Genomic DNA, 19,216 nt, shown 5'->3' on the forward strand with positions numbered 1-19,216 from the left:
TCAATGATGCTCTGTTAAACAGAGCTGAATGGAAAAAGATAACGAAATACCAAAGTTTTATGTATGACATGAAAAGAAATTGGACTCTTTGGAAGATCTCTATCATTCCAGTAATTATAGGAATAACTATATTCATGAAAAAGAATTTCAAAACTACCTGGCAAATATACTCTGTGAACAAAGTGCAAAAGAGTTACAAACAATTGCACTTAAAGGGACAATCGGAATCTTTAAAAGATCTTTTGGTTGGAATAAGATAGCGAGTGAATTTTTGGCATGTGGTAGGATGTCCCATCCCCAGCTTGATTAAACTGATAAGAAAATTGAAAACTAAAAAGAAACAATACCCAGTAGAACAACATCTATCACAAAAGGTGCCGAACATTTTGGACAAGAGTTAATTACTTAGATAATTTAGAAAAGAACATAGTTATAAAAATATGACAACGAATTACAGGCAGTAATAAAAAAAAACAATTAAAGTAAAAGTATAAGAAAGAGATAATATCTCATGAATATCAAACTTATCAAAAACGGTAAGTTCGTTAGAAAAGATATATGAAATATAGAATTAAAAAGACAATCAGAGAAGAAACAAATCTGGAAGGTAGTGGATAAAAAACTAGCCATTTATTTTATTACAAAAGAATATTGCTGAAATAACTTTAGTTGCCGATTTTTCCTTTCCCCCTTGCAACAGTTGCTTCCTAGTAGTGGTTAATAAAATGCCTGTTGAATTCATTTCTTCTTTCTTCCAAGTCTTACACCGTTTTCATCCATTTCCCTCCCATCACATGACCTGTAAACATGTAATTTGAGTTTGGTATAAAAGCTCAGTCAATCCTCATGGCGTTTTCTTTCTGAAAGTAAATTTGTTATTGTTGTCATTTTACGTACAGCCACACAAAGCACAAACATGTGGGCGCTTGCTTCTTTGATGACTATCACACTCCCCTTTGATTTCATGATGACATAGAGTGCATTGCAGGGTTGGTCTTTTATTCTGTTTGCTTCTGCAAAGAGGCACATTTATCATCGGTTATGGTTCTGCTTTATCAGATGAACTATAGCCAATACTCTCTGGGGGAAAGGAGTTTCGCTGATTGCATTTGTCAGCAGCTCATGATGATTTATCACTCTCGTCTGTAATTGTGTGATGTATCTCGGCAGCCGGGCGAAGATCGTGCACATGGCATAGAGTTTTATCAACCAGGACTGACTGCTGGTCAATCACCCCACATATTTATCCCTATTTGAACATGGTAGTGCACAGGTTTCCTGAGTGTCTCACCCAGACTGGAACACATATCCCATATCTGTTTTGTGTTTCCTCATCGATTGGCTGTGTAGTGTCAATTCCCTTTACTCTGACACAGTATGTGTGTATAGCATTGGCCAGCACTGTTGTAGATGATTTCCCATCCTTCGGCATGATGTTATACCAATATGTGGCCTCCATAATGGTGCATTGCTCCCTGGTAGTAATTCTTTTAATGCTATGATAGCTCCTCTTAATGCCATTTCTTGATGGCACATGAGCACATCGCAATCGTAGTTGGGCAACTCATTTGTCTAGCAACTTGTTGGTTGAAAAAAGCGGCATCATTGTCTGTCAAGACCTCTTTTGGCACACCTCGCTCAGAAAAGATAGATGATAATTTGCCGAGTTTTGCCTGGTCATTTGTTGCCATGCCATAAAACACATAGGTCCACAATCAATAAGAGTTAACGCCTTACCACTGTAATGGGTGATATTCATCACCACGCATTGCCATATGTCCTTAACTTCCAATCGCCCTTTCTGCCATTGGTCTGATGTAGAATCAATAGACTGGCATGCCTCACAGTGCTTGACAATCTGCCTGACATCTGCTCTTGTCACTGCTGGGTCCATGCGGCTCACAAAATACAGGGTTCTCTTGATATCTGGATGTCTGTTCTATGCATGAATCCCATTTATTTGGCATGGACTCATCATGCCAATTGCAAATGCACAGGATCGAACAGTATGCTCCACGCCCATTTTCATAGCTTCATACCATTTGTAAGGCACACAGGTTAATTGGTCAGCACAATTACAGTGTGATGCTACCAGCATTACACTCATTGATAGTTCGTACTCAGAGACCAGACTCTTTAGCGTGTCTAGTCTTCACCAGATCAACATTTTACTTGCCGCCTAAGTACAGATTCTTACTCGTCCCGAAAGTATGTCAGACACCCAGTGGTAGACACAGAGAGAATTAGTACAGGCGGAATGTTTTCAACTGCCATTGCAGCATCAGATTTATACCTTTTACAGCAGCATCCAATTCTGAGGGGTTGATGCGATGAGCATCACTTACTAATCGCAGCCAACGTGCATCCTCAAACACATTTCCTCTTTGCTCTAATGACACTCCCAATGCCAATGAACTGGCATCGATCCACTTATTTACGTCATCACCATCGACGCACTACTCCCCACAGGCAAGGTCCTTCTTATTCACTCCCTCCAGAGTTTCCATTAATATTAGAGTTAGGAGAGCACTATCAGGTACATCGTTCCAACCTGTAGTCACCAAATTCGTTTTAGGTTTAATAACACCCACGACTGCATGGAGCCAGCCACAGGCTTGTAGGTGACCAACAAGCTTCCCACACAAGGAAAAGACAGTCCGCTGTGTAATAACGTTAGGGAAGTTTAGAATCCCATTGCCACACCTCCATCATAGGGTGTCTTCTTCCTCACAGATGTCCAACCCTAATATGTGTGCTCCATCTTTCAGATGTTCAGGGTCCTTGCACTCAAGGCCGAACTGAGTTAATTTTTCTCTGACACAATGCAGACTGTACATCCTCATTGACGTACACATCATCAATGTAAGCTGATGTTGCATGCTCAATGGTCTTTTCCTGGGACAACACCGCATTCACAATAGCCTTCATGATCTGCAGTGCCACTTTAGACTAAAGCCGAGTCATGTCAAGCAATACCTCTGACCCTGAAACCACACTGTCTGGAACAGCCATAACCTCTCATCCACTCGCACATGCATATAGGCCTTTGGCAAATTTAATATTGACACATTAGAGCCTTTCTGGTGCCATTCCTTCAGTTTGCTTGTGCACACGTCAGCATCAGCAGCATAAGCCTCAATATACTTGTTGAGTTCACGATAGTCCAGCACCGGTCTGACTTTCTACTTTTGTTGGACCACTGTTAATAAGGGTATCAGATCTTTGGCCGGTCCAAGCTTATCATCAGGTTAGGGGATCAACAATCCATCTCGAATTCACACCTCAAGCTCTTGCTTGTATTCCTTATAAGTCTCGTCAGGTATAGGGTACTCTGTGATGCCATTCTACAATTCAGTTGGCATCCATCTCTCAGTCCATTTCCAGATCTTCTGGCAATGGTTGTAGTCCACCTTGAAATCAGGCCAATCGATGTGGACCGAGGCACACACTGGGGTTTCCAAAAAGTGCACGCTCCCATCTTGTTCAAAGACAACCCCCCCCTAGTGCCTTGATAGCATCATATCCTAGCAATAAGTCGAACCCTAGAAAATCCCTTTTGCATCACCAACACATTGATTTCCACGACCACACTGGAGTCCGTATAGATCTTCACGGTTCCAGTTCCATTGCATGCTTGCTTCTTGCCGCCTATTTTGGTGACTTTGATGTTCTTCTTATTCCAGGTTCGACACAGTCTGGCACTCACTATGGTATGAGAGAAGCTTGAGTCAAGGAGAGCTGAGCACGGCTCTTGGTTTACGTATACAGTCATAGTTGGTTGTGCCTCACTTACATCTTCTCTGGGGAGCAGAGTGGCACTGACGTCCTGCCCCCTAACACGTTGCCAACACAGTTTTGGGCTAAGTGTCCAATGCCACTGCATTGAAAACAGTGCATGTGTCTCCACTTCCTGTCAGTGCAACATTTTGTGAAATGACCCCGCTAGCCGCAGCGGGAACATCTGCCATTGGTGTCAGGGCTCAGACAAGGAGTCTCCCCTATACTATTCTGGGCTATCTGTACTGCCATCACAACTGGTTCCCCTAGGTCCTCCTCATTTCTGATGGCTTGAGTGCATTTCAGCAAGTGTTACAGGGGCGTTGCTGAAATGCTGGTGGAGGCTCTCAGCAGTTGCTTTACATGGGTTGGAAGGCCGGCCACAAACACATATGCATATAGCCGTTCCGATACTCCACCACCAAACAAGATTGCAAGTTTTTTCAATTCTGCAAAAGAAAAAAACATCACAGTTTCTCCTAGCATGAGTCTCCCCGAAGCAAATTTCTCATAAATCGTATGTAGATCTATGGCAAATGCCTTATACAGTGCATTTTTATTTGCCATCAAATCAGTCTTTTCAGCAGAACTAAGTTGTTGATATACACTCAAGGTGCCTTCAACCAATCTCAAGGGAATCACCATGTGCATCCTCTTTACTTTACAAAGGTTGCACATCAACTCAACCCTTTTGACCCAGTTAACAACAGATGTAGACCCGTCAAATTCAGGTATCAGCTTCAACTCAAATTTCGATTCAATCATTGTTTTTTACAGTAAATAAAGTGAAGAAAAATAAAGTGATTGAAAAAACTCGGGAAAAGAAAATGGTGCTGTTAGAAACAGTCAGCCGGAAACGATTCAAGCATGGACGAAAATAGCTTCTTGAAATAACTTCAGTTGCCGAGTTTTTCTTTCCAAAAAAAAAAAAAAATTTGACCTTGCAACAGTTGCTTCCTGGTTGTGCTTAAGTAAAATGCCTGTTGAATTAATTTCCTTCTTTCTAACCCTCTTCTACTTATCACACCGTTTTTATCCATTTCCCCCTCTCCCCATCACATTACATGTAAACATGTGACTCGGGTTTGGTATAAAAGCTTAGTCCATCTTCATGGCATCTCTTTTTCAGACTTCGCCTGAAGGTAAGTTTGTTATTGTTGTCATTTTTACGTACAGCCACACAAGGCACAAAAACATTTGGATGACTATCACAAATATTTCACTAAAAACTTTTTTTAATTCTTGTAATTATTGTTTTTATACAAATTATGTGCTCTTTTATTTGGGTTTGTATGAACTGATGAATAAATGATGAAAAAAATTGTTTGTTCTCATGTGTTGTCATTATAGAATACAATAAATTAATGAAAACCACTCAAGATTAAACTCTATAAACTGCGGTTAGAAGGATATAGAAGGTCTACAAATAATGCTAGAAAGTTACTTATGCCTGAAAGTATCCTGTACCTCTACAAAGCCACCATTCATCCATGTATGGAGTACTGCTGTCACATTTAGGCTGGTGCATCTGCTACTAGTCTCTCGCTCCTGGACAGGGTCCAAAAGAGAGTCGCCAACCTGATAGATCCTGAACTGTCATCTAAGCTCCAGCCCCTATCCCATCGATGAAATGTTGCATTCCTCTGCCTGTTTTACAAGTATTTTAATAGTAGATCCTCTGACGAACCCCTTGTGCCTCCTCGATGAAAATACCCCCAACAAATCCGACAAGCAGCAAAGTCCCACCCCACACAGTAGAGATTCCTAGATGTAGGAAGGCCTTGTTATCTAATAGCTTCTTCCCTAGAACTGCTAGACTTTCGAATTCTTTTCTGATTTCCTGCTTCCTCAACAGCAGAAGTTCAAGCGTAATGTGAACCTTGCTGCCAAACTCCCTACGTAGTACCCCTGCAACTTAGGTCCCTGATAGTAGTCCCCTACATCAAAGTGGCAATGCGCCTTGTTTGGGGTGAAATTGTAATAAAAAAAATATAATAAATGGAGAAAGAAATATGATAGATTACAATAAATTGGTGCAATGCCTCTGCATTTTGAAATTGACTCAATCCAAATAAGTGCTCTTATATACTGTATGGTAAAAGAGGCGTAAGTTGTCTTTTACCAATAAAGACAAGAAATATTTTTAAGTAACAACACGATTTGAAGCTAGTGGCTTCCTCAAAACGAAAATGAAATTAACAAAAATACCGCATGTCACTTTAAAACACAATGAGCTTGAGAATGTGTTATATCTGAAACTCACATGTGTGAGTTTCAGATAATATAATATTTCATATTATACATCAGTAAGAGACAAAGATCAGCAAGCTCACAATGAACAACACAAAAAAAACTCCAACACACACTTATACTGTGTTCGTTACAACTCTACTTTCAACCAATTCGTTGTTTGTTTCGTTCACCACACTCTTTTCTTCTACCTCTTCTTTTACACACGTTCGTTTGCTTTAGTGACTAAAACTCGTCTCCTCCCGCTTTCCCTTCCTCGTTATTTATGGAATCAGGGTACAAGATTCTCCGAGATTCCATGAGATTCCATGAGACTTTTTTCCACATAAACACATGCGGGCGCCATCTTGATTCTCAACTTGTGCTCTACAGGCACAAACGCGCAGCCGCTTTAACGGTAAGCCACTTCTTTCTCCACACTCCCCCCTGATCTCATGATCACAGAGACGACAGGGGGGTGGTGATTGCCACCGTCGGGTGCTTCTACGAAGGGGGACAGTGCTGCTCTCGTCTTCGCGTGCGCTCTCATCCACCGCCTGATGGTCGGGGAAGGCTTCATCTCTGTGGAGGTTACTGATATCAGAGGTACTGCTTGATAGGGATGGTGCAAACCAAAGCGATGGCCCACTCGTCTCAGAGTCAGAATCACTCTCATCGTCCACTGGAGGTGGTACATGTGTCGCCGGCCGTAGGTCCCTAACGTGACGGGGTATGCCATCAACCTGGACACACTGCTGACTAACCACATCGGTCACTGTGCCTTGTTTATACTTGTCAGTACATCGGTTTCCTGGCGGCTTCACCCAGACAGCATCCCCTTTGGCATATCGATTCCATTCTATCTCAGTGGCCACAGTTGTATTGGGGTGGATTCCTTTTTCCTGGACATGGTACTGATAGATTGCGTTTGCAGGCACCGTTCCTGGAGAGACGCAGTCCTTTGGCATGAGACTATACCAGTACACAGCTTCTGCGATGGTGCACTGCTTTCTGGCTGCAATTGTTTTGATGCTGCGATGGCTTCTCTCAGCTATACCATTGCCAGAAGGCACATAAGCACATCTAAGCCGCAGCCGTACACCCCATTCTTGTAAGAACTGCCTCATCTGATGGCTGCAAAAGGCTGGGTCGTTGTCTGTCAGCACTTTATCGGGTGCACCTCTTTCACAGAACACGGATGACAGCTGGCGAATAATGTTGCAAGAGTCCTGGTGCCCGAGGAGTCTCCAGACTGCGAAACGTGTAGGCCCACAATCGATGAGGGTAAGGAAGTGGTTACCACCATAGTGTGTGATGTCCATGCCCACTCTCTGCCACTTACCACTCACTCCCAACTCCCCTTTCTTCCATCGTGCTGGAGCTGGGTCGATGGATTGGCAGGCCTCGCAACTTTCCACCACTCTTCGGATATCTTTTTTCCTACTCCTGGATCAATCATCTTGATAAAGTACAGTGTCCACTTGATGCCAGGATGTCCACACTGTCGATGAATGTCCATGATGTGCGCTGCATCCACATTACACACAACTGCTGCACATGTGTTTTGCAGATTATTAGCATCTCTCCGAGCACCAGCCAGAAGCCATCGTTTAGGGACTCTTGTCAAAGCATCTGCTCTGTTGAGCGCAGACCTGATCAACACTACGTTCATGGTCAGGTCGTACTCTGTGATGGTGTCGACCAAGATGGCAAGCTGTCTTCGAATTAACATCTCACTCGATGCTCGTGTTGTCAGCCGTGCTCTTCCACTTAATGCATTGGTTATCCACTGATGAGTGCATGCCGAGTCAGTCATGTTTTGTAGAAACTTGGCGTGCCATTGAAGCGCCAAGTTAACGCCCTTCAATGTGGCATCAAGTTCGGCCAGGTTTATGTGCCTCGAATCATTCTCTGGCCGAAGCCAACAGGCATCTTCAATAATGGAATCATTAACTACAAGGGCAACTCCAATGGCCAGTGAACTAGCATCCACCCAGACCGTGAACTCATTCCCGCTGACGCACCACTTTCCCTGAACGGGGTCATCACTGGTCACTCTGGACACAGTCTCTGTCAACATGCTCCTTAGGGTGACATCATGTACTGCATCGTCCCATCCCGACGACACGGCTGTTGCACGTCTCTTTATAGCTGCCACGGCCACCCTGAGCCAACCACACACAGGGAAATGGCCTACCATCTTTCCACAAAGCGAAAACACTGTTCAATGAGTGATGTTTGATGGGACCTTGGGAACGTGACTTCCTCTTCTCCAGCAAAGTCTCTCCTTGCTATTGCGCACGTGCAGGCCGAGAACTTTTTCTCTATCGCACAGACGCTCTGGTTCCTTACATGTCAGTCCAAAGCTTTCAAAGTGCATTCTAACCGATTGCGCTGACATGAGGTTCTCATTAACGAATATATCATCGATGTATGAGGATGTTGCCTGTTGCACTGCCTCATCTTGCTGCCGGATAGCATGCATGATTGCTGTCATAATGCCTGGGGCCACATTTAGACCGAACCCTAGCCTGGTTAGACAATATCAGGTTCCTCTAATTTCCACAGTCTGAAATGGCCACAATTTCTTCTCAATGCGTATTTGCAGATAGGTCCTGCGTAGGTCCAGAGTTGCCACGTTCGATCCCTGGTGTCGCCACTCCCTTAATTTGAGTCCACACACATCAGCCCTTGCCGTATATGGGTCGACATGATCATTGAGCTCACAGTAGTCCAGGACGGGGCAGACCTTTTGTTTGGTCTCTTGTACGACGGCCATCAAGGGAATCAGCCCTCGCGGGGGGGCCAAGCTCATCCTTTGGGTATGGAAGAAGCCAGCCATTGTCAATCCACGTTTGCAGTTCTTCTTCATACTGTTCCCTTAGCCACATGGATGGGGGATATTCCGATAACCGGTTTCGCAAGGATATTGGTGGCTGATCGTTTGACCACTTCCAAGACGCCGTCCATGCATTGGTGTTTCTATCATACTCTGCATGAAAGTCAGGCCCATCGAGAGTTATAGCAGCACAAACATGTTCCTCACATCGGGAGAACTGTACCTTGCCGGTTCTGTCCACGGTAATTCCACCCAGTTGTGTAATCAAGTCCATACCCAGGAGTAGGTCGTACCCAAGAAGCTCTCTCTCCATCATCAGGGCTCGCACGGCTACTGCAGGCCCGTCGTTGATGCTTGCGTGGATAATGCTCACCCCACAAGAGGCTAGTGAACCTCCGTCTACAGTTTGTACCGGAATTCTCTCTGCTTTCCAAGTGGCACAGCATATCTTGCTTACGAGAGTCTGGGTGCACCCAGTGTCCACAAGCGCAAGGTGCTTGCTTCCATTAATGTGTATGCTTACAGTGGGTAGCGCCATGCTCAATGACGATCTGGGGAAAAGACTGGCGCTTTAGCTTCTTCCCCTTGCCCGTTTCCCGGACAGGTGCGGGCTAGGTGTCCGCGTTTTTTGCACTTGTAGCACTGCGGCCCGTCAAGTTTTTGAGTTGGTTGACGTGACGAAAGACAATCACGGGCGAAATGGTTGGGTCCTTCACACTTATAGCAGGTTGTAGTTGCGCCCAGGTCCTGCAATCCAACCTGTGATGGTTGTACAGCTGCCACTTGGTCTATAGTGTTAGGGCTTTTCTTTAGTATTGCTCGTGCCCACGCTAATACTTCCGATATGCCCATCTCGTCCACTTGGGATGAGGCACGGAGCTGATCTTCCACACTCTTAGGTAATCCTGCAACAAAGGCGCACACCAAGCCTTTGTCTGACATCCCTCCAAAGAGGACCGAAAGCTTTTTTAGCTCAGCCAGATACACATCCACCGTTTCCCCGGGATGTAATTTTCGGGCCATGAATTCCTTCCATGCAGTAATTGGATCTAATGCAAATGCTGTAAAAAGGGCGCGCTTGATGCAGGCAAAATCTGTTTTTTCCTCATCAGCCAACTGCTGGTATACTGCATATGCTCCCCCAGTGAGGCGCATTGGGACTACGCATTCTATACGCTTCACCCCACTGAGCTGACATATTAATTCTGCTTTTTCCACCCATTCCTGCACTGAGTGATCAGTGCTACTGCCATCAAACAGGGGAATTAGCTTGGGGTCAAATCCTGACTTCATGCCGAAATAGCTTGTGTTCATTACAACTCTACTTTCAACTGAGTCATTGTTTGTTTCGTTCACCACACTCTTTTCTTCTACCTCTTCTTTTACACACGTCCGTTCGCTTTAGTGACTAAAACTCGTCTCCTCCCGCTTTCCCTTCCTCGTTATTTATGGAATCAGGATACGAGATTCTCTGAGATTCCATGAGATTCCACGAGACTTTTTTCCACATAAACGCATGCGGGCGCCATCTTGATTATCAATTTGTGCTCTACAGGCACAAATGCACAGTCGCTTTAATGGTAAGCCACTTCTTTCTCCACATATACTAATCCAAACAAACAAGACAGTGCCCAACCACATTACAGTCTTTACAAATTTATTCTCATAAGATGAAAAGGAACTTAGTCTTGAACTTTTACTGAGCAAAAACTCTTTCTTGATCTATGCAAACGAAACATTTATTTAAATTTACACAAGGACTCTGTAACCATTACTTTTTTTTAGACTTTTGCCCTAACTTAACTATGCAGGGTCACCCAGATTGTATTGGGTTTGTGTGGAGGCTGGTAACGTGGTTACTGGGTTGATGTTCTTCACTCTAACTTCATATCTATAAATCCCGTTAGCAGGTGCAGTCAACGATGCTATATCATCCTTGGGCATGACATTGTACCAATACACTGCTTCCTGAACAGTGCATCTCTTTCTGGCTGCAATCCACTTCATACTGCGATGGCATCGTTCTGCAATGCCATTGTCTGCTGGCACGTATGCACACTGAAACCACAGGCATACTCCTCAACCAGTGGAAACTCCTTGAATTCCTTACTGGTAAATGCAGTGTCGTTGTCAGTAAGTAGTTCCTGCGGTGGGCCACGCTAAAAAAATATCAATTCAAGATGCTGAATGATGTGTCTGGAGTCCTGCTTCGACAACATCTGCCAAATGGTAAAACGAGCTGGACTGCAATCGGTGAGCGTCAGGAAATGTTTGTCGTTAAAATGTGTTATATCCATCCCCAGCCTTTGCCAGTTAGCTTGTACCGCCAATTTCCCTGGTGTCCAATTAACTGAGGACGGATCAATCGTCCGACATTCCTCGCATTCTCCGATAGCTGACCTCACATCAGCTTTGGTAATTGTTGGGCAAACTCGGATGACTGGATGTCCACTACTTTTATGCAGTTCCATGATCTGACTACTAGTCATTGTGTTACTCTTTGCAGCACAGGTCAGAGGTACAGGCTCAGTCACGGATTTCATCTTATTGAGCCCACCTTTGTGGAACATGTGTCATGGGGTTTGCCAAATTCTGACTCAACAGGACCAGAGCAACATCTATTGAAAGTCCATACTCTTCTACTAGTGATTTTATCATGTCCAATCGTCATCGGACTAACATTTCACTGATAGCCTTTGTGCATACTTTAGTTCTTCCAGTGAGTGTGTCAACTAACCAGTGATACACACTTACCGAGTCCATTTTTAAGTATATAAATTTGCACTTCCAATGTAACACAAGATTGATGCCCTTCAACGCTGCATCAAGTTAGCCAAGTTAATATGCTGCACGTCGTTTGTGGATTGCAGCCAACATGTATCTTGAGCTGGCAGTGCTTAGCAAGATGGTTGGCTCCAGAGCAATTGAAACACTGCATTGAGTTCTCAGAGGGGTTGTGTAGAGGCACTTTTTCCATGTCTGACATGTTGACAGCAGCTGCAACCTGTTCGTTATTCACCACGGGCCTTGCTCGGTTGAGCATACTTTCTGTTGGGTTGATATCAGCAGATGCACACAGCAACTCCTGGATATGGGCAAGCAGTCCAGCCATGAATGCATACTCCAGTGTCTGGCTCAGGACTCCTCTGAACAGGCTGGAGAGCTTTGTTAACGTAGCATAGAACTCATCTACCGGCTCGTCCGAGTGTAAGGTGCATCTTGAAAACTGCTTGTATGCCTCACATGGGCCAAGCGCAAAGCCCTGTGCAGTGCATCTTTCATCCATGTTACATTATTCTTCTCTACATCTGACAGCTATTGGTAGACGTCGAAAGCTCCTCCAGCTAGTTGCAAGGGGATGACCTGTTCAACTCTGTCAACTCCCAAGAGCTTGCAGATAAGGTCCACTCTCTCTAACCAGTATACAATAGATGTTATGCCGTCATATTCCGGTAGTAATTTTAAGTCGAACCTTCCTTTAGCCATAACACAGAGATAGCTTGAAGCAAAACGTTCTATTTTAAGTTCTTTCTTCTTACTGTCCCTTTTTTCATGACCTCGATTCGCGATACTGAGTATTTCCCTTCTTCAACCTCTTTCTGAAACGAACAACATAAAATATATCTCACCTGACCAAAGCAAATGAAAAATACTGCCCACACAAAAAAAAGTCCGACGTCTTTTATATCTGGGCTGTGTGCGTTTTTAAGACAATTCAATATTTATTTAATTATTCTTTAAAACATTAACTTTAGCGACAATTAATATCTTTTGAAAATAATATGAGGTTGTGCTGAGCAATTCATATCCTTCTTCACTGCTGTGCGCAAACCCAGCAAAATTAGAGGAAGGTGTTGTAACCACTTTGTATTGCTGGTAAGCACTGCGCGTAAAGAGGCTTTTAGGCTGCGATGTAGACGTTCGACTTCTTCGTTTGCTTGTGGATGGTATGCTGTTGTGTGTATACTTCTGGTGCCAAAAAGTCCTGAGAGTTTATGAAACAGTTTGGACTCGAACTGTCTACCTCTGTCAGTTGTCACATTTTCCGGGACACTGAATCTTGCTACCCATCCAGCGAGGAAAGTTCTGGCTGTTGTGTATGCTGTCATATCCGGCATTGGTAAGGCTTCAAACCACCTTGAAAATCTGTCGACACATCTCAAAAGATAACATTGGCCTTCACATGTCGGAAATGGACCGGTGATGTCGAGGTGTATGTGCTTGAACCTCTCATCAGGTACTGGAAATGTGCCTAGTGGCGCACGTGTATGTCGACCGACTTTGGCCTTTTGACACTGCACGCACTTCTTTGTCCATTCTCGCACGTCTGCTTTCATCCTCGGCCAGACATACCTGTCTGTCATCAAACTTATCGACGCATTGGCCCCTGGGTGTGATAACCTGTGTACCGAATTGGATATGTCTTTCCTTAAGGATGCTGGAACATATGGGCGCAGTTTGTTAGTGCTGATCTCACACACTATTTTTCTAGGGCTGTTGGGGTGTCCATTTTCACCAGCTGCAGTGATGTTCCATTATTCTGCAGAAGCTTCTGCAGGTGCTCGTCTTTTTCTTGCTCCATAGCTAAGGTGTTGGCTTCGACAGAAGGTCCCAATGTGAAGGAGTTTATTCCTCGTGACAGTGTATCTGCTGGTATATTGTCAGCTCCCTTCACGTGTCTGACTGTACGATATAGTCCAACTGACGAACCTCTCGGGGAGAGTATTTGTCTGAGGAGGACTGCAGAGCGCCTAATAGAGGCTTGTGGTCAGTCACCAAGTAGAATGGATGTCCCTCTAGGAGTTGCCGATAATGTCTTATTGCAGAAAACGAGACCAACAACTCTCTGGAAAATGTGCTATAGCGTGTTTCTGCGTCAGTCAATTTCCTGGAGAAGAAAGAAATAAGTCACCAGTTCCCATTACATTTTTGCTGCAGGACCGCTCCAATTCCAGTTGCAGATGCATCTACTGCCAGGCAAAGTTCACTATCGGGTTGAATGTGGGACAGCTTTGCGGTGTCTTCTAGCATGGCCTTTCCTTTGTTGAATGCTGCTATTGCTTCCTCCGATAGTGTAATGTTGCAGTTCTTCAGATTTGTCAGCATGCCTGTCAATGGCAAAAGTACTTGGGCAACATGAGGGAGAAACCTACGATAGAAGTTAACTAATCCTAAAAATTGCCGCAACTGTCTCATTGTAGCAGGGATAGGGAAATCTCGGATGGACTTGACTGTCTCTAGGGACGGGGAAATTCCCTTCTCTGAAATATGGTGCCCCAAAAATATAACCTCGGATTGACCAAAAGTACATTTCGATGGATTTAAAACAACACCATATTGGTTCAGGCGATCGAATACTTGGTGCACATGATCTATGTGTTCCTGCCTATTCCTGCTAGCAATGAGGACGTCATCTATGTATGCACACACAAATGGCAAGTCTCGCAGAACCTGGTCTATAAAACGTTGGAACGTTTGAGCTGCGTTGCGTAAACCAAATGGAACACGCAAAAATTCAAACATTCCAAACGGTGTGGTAATTGCCGTTTTGGGAATATGTTCGGGCTCCACAGGGATCTGGTGGTATGCCCGAATAAGGTCTAATTTAGTAAATACCCTATTATTCTGTGTGGGGGTCACTACCATTGCGCAAAGAAATCACTTTTTCCATAGCTACCAACATAATAGATGTACTGGGACTAAAGTTGCTTTCATAACTGCCAGCAACCACTGATGGAATCCCAATTATAATGTTAAAAAAGCTTCAACCATAACTCGCTCCCATACTTACGAAACTATTTAAGCGCTGCCTTAAGGAGAAGTGCTTTCCGACTCCCTGGAAGACCTCATCAGTTTGCCCTGTATTTAAGAATTCAGGTGATAAGTCATCTCCCTCTCAGTACAGACCAATAAATCTCCTGTGTGTTATGAGTAAGTTGCTGGAATCCATATCAAATAGAGAAATAGTCAACCACCTCAGAAGGAACAGCCTTCTTAGTGACACACAATATGGTTTCCGCTCTGCAAGATCTACCGCAGATGTGCTGACGGTTATATCCCACAGGATTAGTGAATCTTTTGACAAAGGCTTCCTTTCTAGGGTAATTGCTCTTGACATATCAAAGGCCTTCAACAAGGTATGGCATAAGGGTCTACTTCACAAGATTTCCAGCTACGGTATAACTGGAAATGTTTACTCAATCATAACATCATTTCTCTCCGATAGGCTCATAAGAGTAGTGGTAGATGAACAAAAATCGGAGGCCTGCAATATAAATGTTGGAGTCCCTCAGGGGTCAATCCTGGGCCCAACTCTCTTCCTGATCTACATCAATTACCTCCCTAAACACATGTGTAAATCATTCGTTGACATCTATGCTGATGACACGACCATCTACGGTAACACATCAAAGGCTGTAAATGACAAAGTTCTCTCTGATTCTCTCTCCTCTGCTCTCGAGCGCGTGGTTCAGTGGGGGAAGACGTGGCTGGTTACCTTTAATGCATCCAAAACAAAACTCCTATCCTTACATCATCAACGCTCTGATCCCCATCTGGCATCAATTGTGATGGATGGCTCTCGTCTGGGTGAGGCCCCGTGTTTTGACAAGCTTCTGGGTTTGACCTTTACTCCTGATCTGAAATGGAACACGTACATCAAGTCTGTTGCCAAGGTCGCTGGAAAGATGGTGGGATCCTTCTACCGCTCCAGAAGATATCTCACTACTGATGCAATTCTCTATCTATATAAAAGCCAAGTACGTCCAAGGATGGAATACTGTTGCCATATCTGGGAAGGAGCTGCTAAAAACAGCCTATCCTGCCTTGACAAAGTACAAAATAGACTTCATGATTAGTGGGGGATGTCCTTTTCTCTACCCTGCAACCTCTCTCCGACAGAAGAGACGTTGCGAGCCTATCCTTGTTTTATCGTTATTTCCATGGCAGATGCTCGTCTGAACTCCAATCTCTGGTCCCCCCTCGCCAATCTTTCACAAAAAACACCCGTCTAGCTGAATCCACTGTGAAAAATTTCCCCCACTCTTTATCTGTGCCTAAATCAAAACGTGCATTCCATGAACAAAGCTTCTTTCTTAGAACTGCACGCCTGAAGAACTCAGTACCGTCTGCCTGCTTCCCACCGGACTACAACTTGGATGTCTTCAAGTCCAACGTTAACAAATTCCTAATGAACTGCCCCCTTAAGTAAACACTTCATCAAATCTCCACACTAACGTAATGTACTTGCAATACCCCTTATCCCTGAATGGCTTCCGGGCCTTGATAAGTGGTGATCACTGTGTAAAAAAAAAAGACACTCATTTATTTAAATATCTTTTATTTAAATACGTTCATTTTGTTACTTACTTAAAGAAATGTTTTGTAAATATATACTTTTTCTTTTAAATCTTCAAAAGTTTTGTAAATATATTTAAAAAAAAAATGCTGACGAATATTCGAGCATGTTTGCTATTTGACGTGTTTACAAACAACCGACGCCTTGTGCCAATGTCAAAGTCGAATCACCGATGTTAGTTGAAATGTGCGCCGGGCACCGCCAGGCGGCGTCTGCTACAGGGTATCTATTCTTTACTTGGTCCGATATTTCAAAACACGTTCTCATAACTCTTTAATCCGTGCGACGCACACACTCTCGTGCAGACAACGACCTCAATTTCAACATAATTAATCCGTTTCCTTATGAACGGTTCATATGACAAACTTCTCTCTCTCTCCGTGTGACACACACACGCTCGTGCAGACAACAACCTCAATTTCGGCATCTGTCGCCTTATGGACGATTAATAAAACAACTACAGGGAGTTATCCAGTCCACACGCCCCCAGCGTCCTCCCCGGCGGCATATCTGAATGGATCCATATCCAGAAATGCACCACGAGGCTAGCAAGGATCGGTGAATTCTTACTCCCAGAATTCAACTTAAATTTCAATTTAACTGCTACGTAATTCATTTCAACTAATTACAAAAAATTAATTACTAGACTGCGTAATATTTAACGATCTCGCAGATCGTGCCCCTCAAGGAGATCCACTTAACGCCTAGTAATCGCACGAGAAATTCTATCTTTTTTTTTTTCAATTAATATCTCCAGGTGCGAACATCACGCACCTGATTTACTCACATGGAAAAATCCATCTAAAAAATAATAAATCGCTTTTCGCGCACAATTGAGTGTATCACACTTCGTTCAGTGACGTTAATAATTATTTCCAATTATTTTCATTCAGTCTTGCGGCGTCTTTGGCCCTTATTTCGCAATTTAAGAAATCCTTCCTGACTGAGGCAAAATTCAAATTCCTCCAAAAGTCAGTTCAATCGCCGAAATTAATGCTTCTAATTATTCTCAACTGAACTCAACTAACATTTGCTCAGTTTAATAATTAAAATCCTTCCAAACTGAGGCAACAAAAACAATTTTTTTTTCAAAAATTAATTCAACTCTCAAAAATTTAATATCTCCAATTTTTCTCGTTTGAATACATAAAAACACAACTCTCAAAAGTTTAATTCTCACAACAGCGTTCAACATCGCTACATAAATACACAGCCGATATCCAGCTAAAATGTTTCGTCAAGGTTCACGAACTGCTTAAAATAGTATTCTCGTTTTTTAAAAAAAAAAATAAATAAATAAACCCCCCCAAATTTTTGTCTTTAACTAAACTCAATCATCGGAATTCTTCCCTTACAATCTAAAATTGTAATGCAAGTACAGTCATAAATCATTATCATACGAGCCAACTCGCTCTCGACAGAACTCAACGAATAGTCACCTTAAAATAAGTGAACAAAACTCTACCCTTGTATTAAGCTATTCTCGAGGTAGGGTACTCATTTTTCCTTCTAATCTCACATCGGGTGGGTCATGGGGCCACATATCATCCCATTTCCGATTTCTCGTTCCCCAAGAGGCAGCTATTCTCCCACAATTCTCATTTAATCTTGACCGCATGTCACTCAAGGTCATTCGAACCTTTTGTTGTTGGCCCCTGGTGGCATCAACCAGAATCAAGTAAGTCTTCCGGCCCTCCAGAGATTTCTCTGAACTGCCGGGTTGTCTCTTGATATCTTCGTAAGTCAGCATCGCTGAGAGGGCTGCTAAGGCCTTATCTCCTTCCTCGTAAAACGTTAATTCCACCCTGATCTCTGTCACCATCACCACCGTTCCAGATGCAACCCCTCCTTGCTGTTATAATGCCTGCATCTCGGAATCCCTTCTTACGCCTTAACTATACATTCTCGCAAGGATTTATCTACGCCTCCATGATATTAAAATATTCAAATATACGCAATATCAATTATTTCACAAGAGAGAGAAATTACAACATCAACAGAATAATAACAAAAACAATTATTCAATCACCAACAAAAAATTCAAGCAAAAGCAATAAAAACTTTTCCCACTTTCTCTCTTTTTTTTTTCTTTTAAGCTTTTAATTCAATAAAGAAAAAAAAATACTAGCCTCATTCAGCATCAATTGGACCACAATCAATTGTTTTAGCATGAAAACAACACGCTTTTCTTCTCTCTCTCTCTCTCTCTCTCTCTCTCTCTCTCTCTCTCCCTCTTTCAAGCCTTTTAATTCAACAACAAAAAATATATATATAATTCAATCCTAGAAAGGAAAAGTCTCCGCGACAGCGATTGGTCCATTTTAAACAACCTTTGCTTGTACCTGCAACCATCACCCCTTCCTTTCATTAATTCATTGACATTACTGCTATGGAAGCACACACGACTACTTGTTGATTTCACACGACAGCAACAAAAATATTACTATCTCCCTCACTCTCTCTATAATCCTTCTTACTCTCTTTCTCTTTCTAGACCAAATTGCACAGGCAGCAGAAAGAAGAAAAACAAAAAGGTTCGCTTACCTGCCTGCATCGTTCTCTTCTTCCTCTCTGTCTATCTATCTGTCTCTCTCGTCACTTCGCGGCGTGCACTGGTTGAATGTTAAAGTGTCTCTTTTCTCTCTCTCTCTCTCTCTCTCTTTTCCATTTTTTTTTCAAAATGTTCAACCGTTTTTTTTTTAAACGGCGTTTCTTTTTCTCTCTCTATTTTGTTTTTCTTTTTCAAAATGTTCAAAGGTTTTTTTTTTCAAAACAAAATGTCCTTTTCACGCGTGCAAATTCTTTTTCTGGCTCAAAGTCTTTCTTCAAGCGTTGTTTTTTTTCTTCTTCGGGCATCTCTTTATCGGTTTTCTTTTCTGTCTCTCCTTCCTTTGTTTTCAGAGGTCCCCGTCTGTTTGTCTGTCTCTTTCTTAGTACGTCTTTTCTTCTACCACCGATAATGTAGGATTATAACGCAATCCCAACACCGTTTTTTTTTTCTTTTTCCCATGGAA

The sequence above is a fragment of the Euprymna scolopes genome, chromosome 15 (assembly GCF_053919585.1).
Source record: "Euprymna scolopes isolate OS-2025 chromosome 15, ASM5391958v1, whole genome shotgun sequence".
NCBI classification, from domain to species: domain Eukaryota; kingdom Metazoa; phylum Mollusca; class Cephalopoda; order Sepiida; family Sepiolidae; genus Euprymna; species Euprymna scolopes.